An 11,936-nucleotide genomic window follows, 5' to 3' on the forward strand; every position below is an offset into this window, starting at 1 on the left:
AATAACTGGTGTGGTCCTCTATGTACACCGGTTAACACCACAGTTTTTGCTGTGTATTTGGAACCAATCATCTCACAGGACCACCTTACAAAGCGTTGGGAGGTGCATTTAAAGAAATACATAACGAAACTTCTTTGGACCAATCACATCATAAGAGTTCCTTACATAAGTTAAGTTGTTCTTTGTCTGGAGATGGATACAAAGAATAAGCACTTCTGGTCAATGATACTATAGAGCTATCTTGCATAAGTGTCTGGAATGAACTGAAGTTTTGTAAAGAAAAACTCTATCTGACCAATTCCAGTTTAGTACTTTCTTACATAAACTGTGTTTTTCCATATATACATTATTTACATATATATTCTATATATATTACATTATATAGAATGCATTATTGGTTTGTTAATACAATATTCAGTTTTTCGCACCTCATCGCTTTGCGCATCGCCGTGACTACAAAGAGAGTATGGGTAGCTTAAGACTTTGTTAAATTCAAGTAGGTCAACCAGTATGGATACATGGCTTGATGCTGAAATGTGTTTAGATATGAGTTAAAATATCATAATCGCATTAGCAATATCTGCACCATCAACACCACTACTAATACCATCACCACCACCACCATCATCATCACCATCATCATCATCATCATCATCATCATCATCATCATCATGTCATCATCATCATCATCATGTTGAACCACAACAAAAACAAAATCACAACAATATTAAAAACCTTATTTAAATTATTATCAGCAGCAGTAACATCACCATCATCACCTTCATCATCGTCATCACCGTCATCATCATCATCCCTATTATCATCAAAGTGATCACGTAAACACCACGTATATTATTCATTTGAATCCGCAAAATATGTTTAAAACGTCACTCTTTGCCGAGGCCAACACTGAAGCCAATAAAGATCTCGAAATTGAGCGTCAATCCTTATAGTTCCGTATCTTGCATCGAACCAGCAAATACGCAGTTCTGAATTTCCTGTTGACTTTATTTTGTCCCTCATCTGTCGAGTATAATGGCGAATGCTGTTAAAAACAAGATTTAGACTCATGTGGCCCGAATTCACAAAGGTGGTTTTGAAAACCCACGGTTTATGCAGATTTCTTGTATAAATTACGTTTAATTTAGCGCGTACCGAGCGCGTGTCTAAAACATGTCCAATGCTGATGCGCGCATTTGTCACAGTGCGCCAAATTGACGCCTGTTGCCGTGGTTATCAACGCTATTTTATTCATGAGTCCACTCTTCAAACAGTGGACTCATGAATAAAATAGCGTATCTAACCATGGTAACAGGCGTCAATTTGGCGCACTGTGACAAATGCGCGCATCAGCATTGGACATGTTTTATACACGCGCCCGATACGCGCTAAATTAAGCGTAATTTATACAGGAAATCTGCATAAACCTTGGACTCAACCGTGGGTTTTCAAAACCACCTTTGTGAATTCGGGCCATAGGCCCGTAATCAGAAGTCGGATTTAACTTTGACCGTAATCCAACTCTGTGATAAAGCAATGGAAAGCCCCAAGTTTTCCTTAAATTGTCCGCAAGAGTTTTATCTTTATTTTTATTTCACTTCATTTAATTTATTTATGTATGTTTACATTTATTTATTTTTGTTTATTTTATCATCATCTTTATGATCATTACTATTATTATTTTTTTATAAATCACCTTTTATTCATAAAAAAGGAGTCAATTACAATAATGGGTTAAGTTCTAAACGAACGTAATACAGGGCAACATAAATTGAATACAGTATAGGTATACATAAACAAAATAAAACAAAAGATGATAATTATTTACATATCAAACAAGTCAATTCAATTCATAACAAAATTCATACTTACAGTGATGAGGAGAGGAAGGAGGGGATATGCCATCCCGTGGTTTAACTTAAGTTGTTCTGATTTTAGAATGAGTTCATTGTACTAACATAATTATGGTATTACAAAAATATATAAATTATGCAGTTATAAATATTTGATAGGGTGTAAATTCACATAAGTAGGCCTAAATCTTGAGTTTATTATCATTTGCTATTATTATTATTTATTGGGGGTGTTTATTTGTACATGTATATCTATATAAACTAATAACAAATAAAACACACATCGGAGTTCGGGATTTTTTTTTTAAAAGGAAGAGAATTTTAATTTTAACTTTAACATACAATTCTTTAACACAGGCTGTCATTTTATAAGAACAATTTAGCATGTACCACTTTTAACCTTTGATGTATACAGGCTAGAGTAAAACAACTATGAAGCCATGTAACGTGACGATGGAGCTTTTGTATGACGCACTCTAAATAATAATAATAATAATAATAATAATAATCCGCTTTTATATAGCGCTTAATACATCGGAACGACGTGTCTAAGCGCTTTACAAATATATTATTACCCCGGTCATCGGATTCAATCAGTCATTCCCGCACACAATGTGTGCACATCCTCCACTCCCTGGGGAGTATTCCAGTCAGTCGCCTGTGAGGCGCACACAGTACTGGACAAGTTACAATGACTTTCACATCCTACCGGGTACCCACTTAGCACCTGGGTCGAGAGTGGCAAAGTGTGGGTTAACTCCTTGCCAAAGGACGCCAGACCACGGTTGGATTCGAACACACGACCCTCTGTTTGCAAGGCGAGAGTCAGAACCACTACACCACGGCTCCTCCACTCTAAAAAAAACACTTGAGTAAATTTTTACCCAATTTTGGTTAGAAAGGGAACATGCATGTTTGCTGGGTACTTTTTACCCCGTATTGGGGGTATTTCAAGGCAACATTTCTTTTCACCAAACCAACATGCTTGTTCCCATTTTGCCCCTTTACCCAATATGGGGTAAACCGTTTTCGAGTGCGTCATGATGTCATGGCGCCCTCCATCAGAGGATATAGGAATACACGTAAACAGAGTTGTCAAGATAAGATGGCAGCACGATGACGTCTATGCATAGGGCAAAGTGTAAGTATTTTTAAGCATTTCACTCGACGTTAAAAATGTTTAAGAATGAAAAGTGTGAAAGCCTGATCCCCGAATCTAAAAAAAACCCCAAGAAAAACAATGATATCGCCATGCATGTGCTGTTTTGACATTTTTCCTATAATAACCTATAGACACGAAAGATAAACAAGAGATCGGGGGGGGGGGGGAGCGTCTCCGTCCTCGCATCATTACTACTATTATATGACATTTTAAAACTGAATAGTTGTATCTGTCCGAAAAAACCCATATCAGAATATGAAATATTCTGATTATGCTCATGAAAAGTAAATCTATTTTGTCTTTACAATAAATGCAGAAACATCTATAGAAAAAAAATGTGAATACGAAAGCTGCCCTATTATACTTTGTCATCGTTAGTTGTTTGGGGATTAAATAGGAGTGTGAACACGGTGGATGGACGGGAAGAGGGGAGAAATGTATCCCTATCGGGGGTGAGGAGTCCGAGGGGACTGGAGGAACTTAATTGAAAAGAAAAAGGGCTGGTAGTATCGATCGATTCTGCGATGAGAGAAATATATCTTGTTGATGCCCCCCATCGAAGCTAGATGCCGGATCAGACCCTGTCCAGTTATTGTTCTTGGGGTGGTGGTGGATTTGAGTTAGAGCGATTGCGATGATGTGGTTGTGGACTATGATTACGATGATAACGATGATGACGACGATGATGATTTTGACGATGGTGATCATGAGGACGATGGTGATGATGATGATTATGTCGATTAAGCCGATGATGATTATGACGATGGTGATCATGATGACGATGGTGATGATGTTGTTGATGATGATGATGATGATGATGGTGATCATGATGACGATGGTGATGATGGTGATGATGATGATGATGATTATGTCGATAAAGCCGATGATGAGTATGATGATGGTGATGGTGATGATGATGAGGATGATGATGATGATTATTTCGATTAAGCGGATGATGGTTATGATGATGGTGATGATGATGACGATGGTGATGATGATGATAACGATGATGATGACGATGATGATTTTGACGATGGTGATCATGATGATGATGATGATTATGTCGATTAAGCCGATGATGATTTTGACGATGGTGATCATGATGACGATGGTGAAGATGATGACGATGAAGGTGATTATGATCATGATGATAAAGATGAAGATGACGATAATGATGATGACAATGTTCATGATGACGACGGTGGTGATGACGATGATGACTCTCCCACTTTCCTTTAATTTGAGCCATGGTCTAACATTAATTATGAGAAACTGCTGATTTAACCATTACAGTTCAACTTGGCTTATTCTTCATTAGATAGAAAGAAAACACACTAATAATAAAATAGTATAAAACAATTTTAATTAGATAAAAGTGAGAAAATGGTAATAATATTTGAAGATTCTGCTTTAACGATGAGAATATGACAGCAAAACCACTTAAAAATACTTTATATTTACCCTCTGAAAATAAAGTTGAAGTCGCGCATCAAGTTCCCAAGAATCTACCGGGGTTTTTTTTCGTGTGTGTTTTTTTTCAAACAGTGTTTAGCAAGTGTTGGTATACAATCTGAAAGGGGGACGTGTTACACTTGCTCAAAAAATGGAGGGAGGTTTGATGTCTCAAACAGTTTCAATCAACCCTGAAATTAAATTTATATAGAATGTTATCGACCCTTTACAAAAGTTTATTTGTTTCTGACCCTCTCATGTATAATCTCTTGTGTTTTTCTTTTTGATGAAATTAGCAGTTGTATATGTTATGCATTTTTATGTATTTTTTATGAACAAATAAATCTAAAATTGAATCGACTCGAAACTGAAAAACATGTTGGTACCAGCGAAAAACAAGATTTTCACAGAATTAATGAAAAGAAGCCTGACAATAGCTCACGAAACTACCAAATATGGGCATAAATCCACACATTTTTTTTCCTTCTTCAAAATGGTTAATGATTTAGTTCTTGAAGAAATGATAAGAAACAATGATTCACGATGGTCGAGCGTCATTATATATTATAGATTCGAAAAAATATTTGCCATTGGGAACATTGACACATTCTAATATTAGGTTTTATTGTTCCAGTAAACAACTATTACAGACAAAATGATAAACAGATATACCATGTCTATACTGTATGATGGGGTGTCCAAACTTCGCGGACATTTGAACAAGTATTCATCAGGCTAAAATCCGTTCACAAAATATTCCCATTTTATACAAAACGTACACCTATAAATCCCCACACCCGCGCGCGCGCGCTCAGATATTGAAACTCCCAAAAGACACTGTTTCTGGATACAAACTTGAGTTCGCCTTTTAATTCCCGCAGCAACGAGCAGAATATGAGTCTAGTATTTGTAGACTAGGACAAAAAAATAAGCGTTTCCCGCCAAAAGTGAGCAACTTTTCCTTTTCCCCTCCCAGAAACGTTTCTTAAACTATACCATACATATGCAATGTCGGCGAAAACATATTGTTTGTAGGCCTCCTTGGTAATGCAATACCATGACTTTGTGTGGCTCTTGGGCTCGGCAACGCTTCTTCTTATATTTTGGTCTTGTCTCTGAGATGGAAGGGCAAAAATGGACCGAAATATGGGAGAAACATGGCCTTATCGCCTGCAAAGATCGATAGCAGATACAGGCGATATATCGAACCAAACATTTTCCCCGATTTCCTACCATGCCGTTGCTCTCTGCTGTCTCCCTTCCATGTCTTTTTCATCCGGTATATCTTCCTGTAATTTGACCCGCTGAATTTCTGTCGGTAATTCATCAATAAGCATGATGATACATGAATGGATGATATGCTAATAAGCTATTCTTTCCCCCAAATAAAGCGATTCTTTTTATTTATCGAGGCGGGAGAACCAGTTGAAATACTTCTTAAGAAGGGAGAGATTTTTCATCGACCCGCGAATGATTCGCATTAATTTTTGCTTCGGTATTAGGTTACATCTTCCCTTTCCATGAAGCAAGCTGTTTTACGCCATTCGCTTCCGGAAACTGAATGTCCATATAATAAGTCTTCACTGGGCACTCACTTCTGCCATCAAGTTGTTAAATTACTGCCGGCTCGAAGGCACGGCATTAGTCGGGGGAAAAATTGTACATCTTACGTTGCCTTAAAATATTGTGTAACAGAAAACCTGTCTAAGTAGCTTTCCATAATCATATCATTCTAGAACAATGCATTGTCTGGCGTGGCCAAGAGGAAGAATTTATCCGCAGGTAACACAGCTTAAAGCGAAATGGTTCGATATAGATAAAGTTCTTCTTTAAGCTTAATGTGAGATTTTGTAACTTTGTCTGAAGTACGGTGAATAGCCACTTGGTCGCCATCCATTTTGTCCACTTTTCATTCGGTCTCATCCCGCATGGTCTCATCCCTGTTCGTCTACATCCATTTCGTCTAATAACCACGGGTGTGACTTGCAACTCATAAAAGAACATTTACCATTTAACCTGATTTCCAGTTAGGCTATACCCATTCCGTCAAATATCCACTTTGGTCTAAGAAGCAAGTAATGTTTAGACCAAATGCGTTTAGAACAAATGGGCATTAGACTAAAAGGGTTTTAGACTTCATGGCCCGTATTCTGAAGTCAGGTTTAACTTAGACCACGGTCTAACTCTGTGCTAAAATTATGGGGAGTCAAAATTTCAAAAATTATGTTTATATTGTATATTTCTTTTGTATACTATTTAGTTTCCTTTTGCCTTCATAACGAAGAAAAATACTTCAAAATACTTCAGTTATTATTCCCAGACAATTTGGGTGTCATATGAGTTAATAAATTTGATGTGCACTCTTAGGGATTTGTGCCCCCATTGGCTTTCCATAGTTAAACCACAACTTTAAACCAGGGTTTAATTCAAACCTGAGTTCAGAATACGGGTCAATGGCTTTTGAGGATTAGATGAGGCGCTTATTAGACCGAATCCTTATTCGATTTAGACCAAATGTGGATCAGTGTTCCTTTGAGTAGTAAACGATAACCTCCTTGAAATGGCTGTTTGAAGGTTAGATATAAATATAAAATCGGTGAAACTGATCATCTCTGATCAGCTTTGGACGAAGGATTGAGTTCAAGTCAACGCGACGCCACCTGACGCTATACCTAACTGCTCGGTACAAGCCTTCCCTAAATATATGAGAAGCATTTGAAAGTTATCATTGGTTAGTTATGCGGTTTTCGTATTCTTCAAGGTTTGCCTAATTGTTGAATTTTTAACCCATTGTGCCTGATTTGGCAACAAAATCCTCTGTCAAGCTTGCCCCCCCAAAAAATGAATCAAAATTAAACGTCCACTTTGATTGGATAAAACCCTCACTCTCGTTTTACAAAACGTTAAGGGGGGGAGGCGACTAGACCAACCAATCTCATGCTCATTGACACTGTGTTATAGCTAGTCTTAAAACACTCATTTTAAGATTGATCATAAATACAGATTATTAATTATCCTAGTTTTATTCTTATAAGAAACCAAAATATATTGAGAAGAGTACCTGTTTAGTTACATAAATATACTAAGTTACATAAAGGTAGAAAAGTACTATTGAGGAGTGAATTAGTGTAATTCAAGTGGGTCTATATTACAAGACTATGCTTCTCAGAATGTTAGATTTAGATTTATTTATTTCCGTTCAATTTTTTTTTTCAAAATATAATCAAAATGACAATATAGTCGATAATACAGACAAATCAATGAAATTTCGTAACGAATGTTGAACAGAAATTAAACAAAACTACAATTTGTTGCAGTAATTTTATCAATGAAGAGAAACAAGAAATGAACGGAGTTTCTTTTCATTGATAAAATTACTGCAACAAATGGTAGTTTTGTTTAATTTATGTTCAAAATTCGTTACGAAATTTCATTGATTTGTCTGTTATATCGATTATTTTGAATATGTATTGTTATTTTGATTATATTTTGAAAAAAATTTGAAAGGAAATAAAAAAAATCTTAATCTAAAATGTTGCATTATGGGTTAGGAACCTGATCAGATTCGAGTAGGTCAAGAGGCTAGTGGTACTATACATGATCGCTGATTCGTTTTTGCTTTAAAGGGCATTCCATACAATTATAACATGCATAATGGCGAAGTAACATTTTATGGAACGAATCATAATTTTAGTTAATTCTATCTAGGTAATAAGTGGCAAGATCAATTATCGTGCAAAAGAACGCTTTAGTGCCTTTGCAGAGTCGCCAGTCCACGTAGATAGGAGGCGTTTCCACTATAATAATATCGTCCCCAGATCTCTGTTGAATGAATGGATACCTTTTGTCAGTTAATTTTCGCGCCACAAAATATAGGATGAGGAGGGATGCGTTTCAGTTGACGGTCTGAAGATATAAGGTATATAAAGTACACGTTAACCTAATCTAAGTCAATAGTTCATGCTTGGAGGGCATCATAAGTTCTGTTTTTGAAGCCGTTAGATGGTAATCAAGGCGCCTAGAATCGTTTCTTGTCGATGAGGGGTTCATTAGAGGAGGATCTTATATAGGACTTCATCAAAAGACGAAAGGTTGGTTAAACTTTCATCCAAGGTAATACCTTAGCCACACAAGCGAAACCGATACCCCAATCGATCATGAGATTTCATTGGTAATAACGTGATCGTTTTGATGGGTCTGGTAGCGGTTAAACCGGTCTGACTGTCGCATAAGCGATTGAGGCGACAGCGAAAAATGAGATGTTTCTTATTTGGATGATGCATGGGCTTCAATGGAGAAAACCGCCGAAGATATGAGGAGGAGTGTCGCTATACTACGGGTACTGGTTTAGCCTGCCGGGGAGCCTGGGGCAAGTTTCCTATGAGATCTCGCTACAGAATAACATGCCAACAACGGAAGTTTACATCGATAAGGAAGTAAAAGTATTGATATTAGACCAAAGGCATTTTTTTAACGAAGATGTTTAATTTTGAGTGCCATCACCCTTTTTTCTCGTAAATATCCCCTTCATTATAGAGGGGGGCGGGCAAATATCTACATCAGTGTGGGGTCCTAATCAGAAGACCCATCGCTGAAACTACACTAAACACACACACTCCAACCCCAACATACACACATAAAAGTTATTCCCCCTTTTAAATTGCCATGAATTGGATCACAGTAATTTGATAGCATTGTTCCTAATCTCTTCTGTGGATCATTAAGGCACGCATTAGAATGATTAGCGAACATGCATTAAAAGCCAGTAGGCACTTTAAAATAAAAACAAGGGTCCTTTGTGCCGAAACAATACTTCCTAGACATATTTTCTCTTTTCCATAACAACGCCGTGACTTATACTTTCAATGTTCGTACAATGTGAAAATAGATTCTCCTTAGAAATACCTATATGAATTTTATTTAATTGATGGATTTTACGATATGCAAAGAGCTAGGATAGAGAGAGAGAGAGAGGGGGGGGGGGGGAGAGGGGAGAGAGAAGAAGGGGTAGGGGGGGGGGGTTACGAAAGAACAAATATAGGATAGAGAGAGAGAGGGAGAGAAAGGAGATGGATGAGGGAGAAAAGGATTGCGAAGTAGAGGGGAATAAGAGAGGGAGAGAGAAAGAAAGAAAAATAGTAAATGGAATAACAGATATATAGGGGAGAAAAAGAAAATGGATAAGAGAAAAAAGTCGAGATAGAGAGGAGAGAAAGAGAAAAAGAGAGACTAGAGAGAGAAAGGGAGAGATGAGAGAGAGAGAAAAAAAAAACCGATTCAAGTAACTGAAGTAAGATCAATGCCAAACGAACTACAAAATCATTAGTTCCGAAAGGTGCATATTCTCATTGTCTTATTTCTGTCAAGTTTAACTGGAACACAGTCACCTTTCCCCGTGTATTAACGATTAGATAGCCCTAGTAATATATACATCCATCTAGCCACGAGTAGGATTCAAATCAAAAGGCGATTAATGGAAACACGATTCAACAAAGAGCGGAGAATTAAGAAACAGAAAAAGAAAAGAAGAAAAGAAGAAAAGACACGCTTGCAAAAAAGAGGGAGAATGAAAAAAAAAAGAAAGTTAAAGCTGGATGCGCGACGATCGCGACAGCTGAGCAAGAATCGATGGTTGCTGTCTTGGATATCCAGTCGGGCTGAGACGGCCAATATTTCGATGGGCGGCCGTGGGTCGCACTGGGGCAGCCGAAAAGGGCAAATCGACTCGAGCCAAGCGGGAGAGAGCACTAGAGGACAAGGGGAGGATAAAGAGGAGTCGGAGAAGCTTCTTGTTTTGATCTTGGGGAGGAAGAAAAAAATACATTCCTGATCGGAACAAGGCTGAAAAGTCAGCCATGTCAGGATGTCAAAGAAAGCATAAGACGCGTGTTGAGCGAGATTGGATTTATCTTGACGGCTTTACCCAAGCTAGTGGCAATATTTTCCCTTATTATGTACAGTCTCTCACTGGCGAACAAATGGGGGGGGGGGGCTTTACGACCATGATGACCCTCCCCCAAAATGATATACGACCAAACAGAAAAGAAAAAGCAAGATAGAAAAAAGAAAGGAAAGAACATAAAAGGGTAAGATGTGATGTTATTTTTTTAAATTTAATATGTCAATCTGACACAACCATGACAAAGTTACATTTCATTTTGAATAGGTCATTCTTTGGAAGCTCAGTTCGCCCGCTCAGGACTTAAAGAAAATTTTCAAAGACGCCTGTCGTGCCCCTCATGTTTTACTTATTACATTTTTTGCTCATTACGGATTCAGTCTTTTGTAATAGGCCGACTGCTTTTTCTGCGTATTCACTGCCGCCCAATTGAAAACGAATGTGTTGAGAGCAAAAGTTTAATCTTTTCTTAATAAACAAGCCTGTCTTTTGAAAATGAAAGGGTGCTATAAAAGAAAGGGAAGGGGTCACAAAAAGTTAACTTGACAAGAGGAATAGGTGATGATAATAATGATAATATATAACGGGTATAAATGGTGCCAAATCCCGTTCAGGGTAAACAAATGACTCGGAATAATGTCCGATGTGACTATGTTGGGATCAGATCTCATCGTTTATGCGTCACATCTGACCTTAGTCCGGGTCATTTTTTGTAGTGATTGTGTGCATCTTTTTTACACTTTCACTCTAAAAAGGATAAGAATTCACTCTTGAAAGATGGAAATATCACTCTTTTAGGACTGGTCCCTCATCTCACTCAGGAGGAGTGTGATTACAAAGTAAAAACTGTGGTGTTAACCGGTGTATATAGAGGACCACACCAGTTATTTTACACCGGTGTTAAATTGGTGGTGTTAGTTTTACACCTATATGTGTTATTACAACACCTATGGCTGTTACATTTACACTCTTTGGTGTTATGTTCAATCTTTAGGGTGTTATTTTAACACCTCAGGGTGTGGTCCTCTATTAACACCAATTGGTGTGAGTTTTAACACCACAGTTTTTACAGTGTAGGGACCACATTAGCTCTTTTGCATTTAGAGAGTATGGCAAATATTTTGACGACCCCCGCCCCTCTAGACTCTACATGTGTATTATGAATAAGAGAACGACCAAAATGAACTAAAAAAAATTACCCTGATCAAAATTTCCATTTATAACAAATTTGCAATTATAATTTTATATTTCCGTATATCAGAGCCAATCGCAATTATATTTAAATGAAAAGGGTAATTTTTGAGAGTTAGATTGCCATAGTATAGAGAAAACGGTAAACAAAATTACTCATCAATTAAAGGTTTGAAGAATATACTATTTTTATAGGCCTATGGCTTTTATAATTCTCTCTTAATCAGAGAGGGAAAAAATGTTTAATGATAGCTTTATTACAGCATTATAATGAGTGAAGGCATTTAAGATATGAGCTAGAAACTTTGTGAAAGTGAGGAGGTTTTAGTGTTTAAACACAACTAGAAACAATCCACAAGACAAAAAAAATCTTGTCAAG

The sequence above is a fragment of the Lytechinus variegatus genome, chromosome 16 (assembly GCF_018143015.1).
Source record: "Lytechinus variegatus isolate NC3 chromosome 16, Lvar_3.0, whole genome shotgun sequence".
NCBI lineage: Eukaryota > Metazoa > Echinodermata > Echinoidea > Temnopleuroida > Toxopneustidae > Lytechinus > Lytechinus variegatus.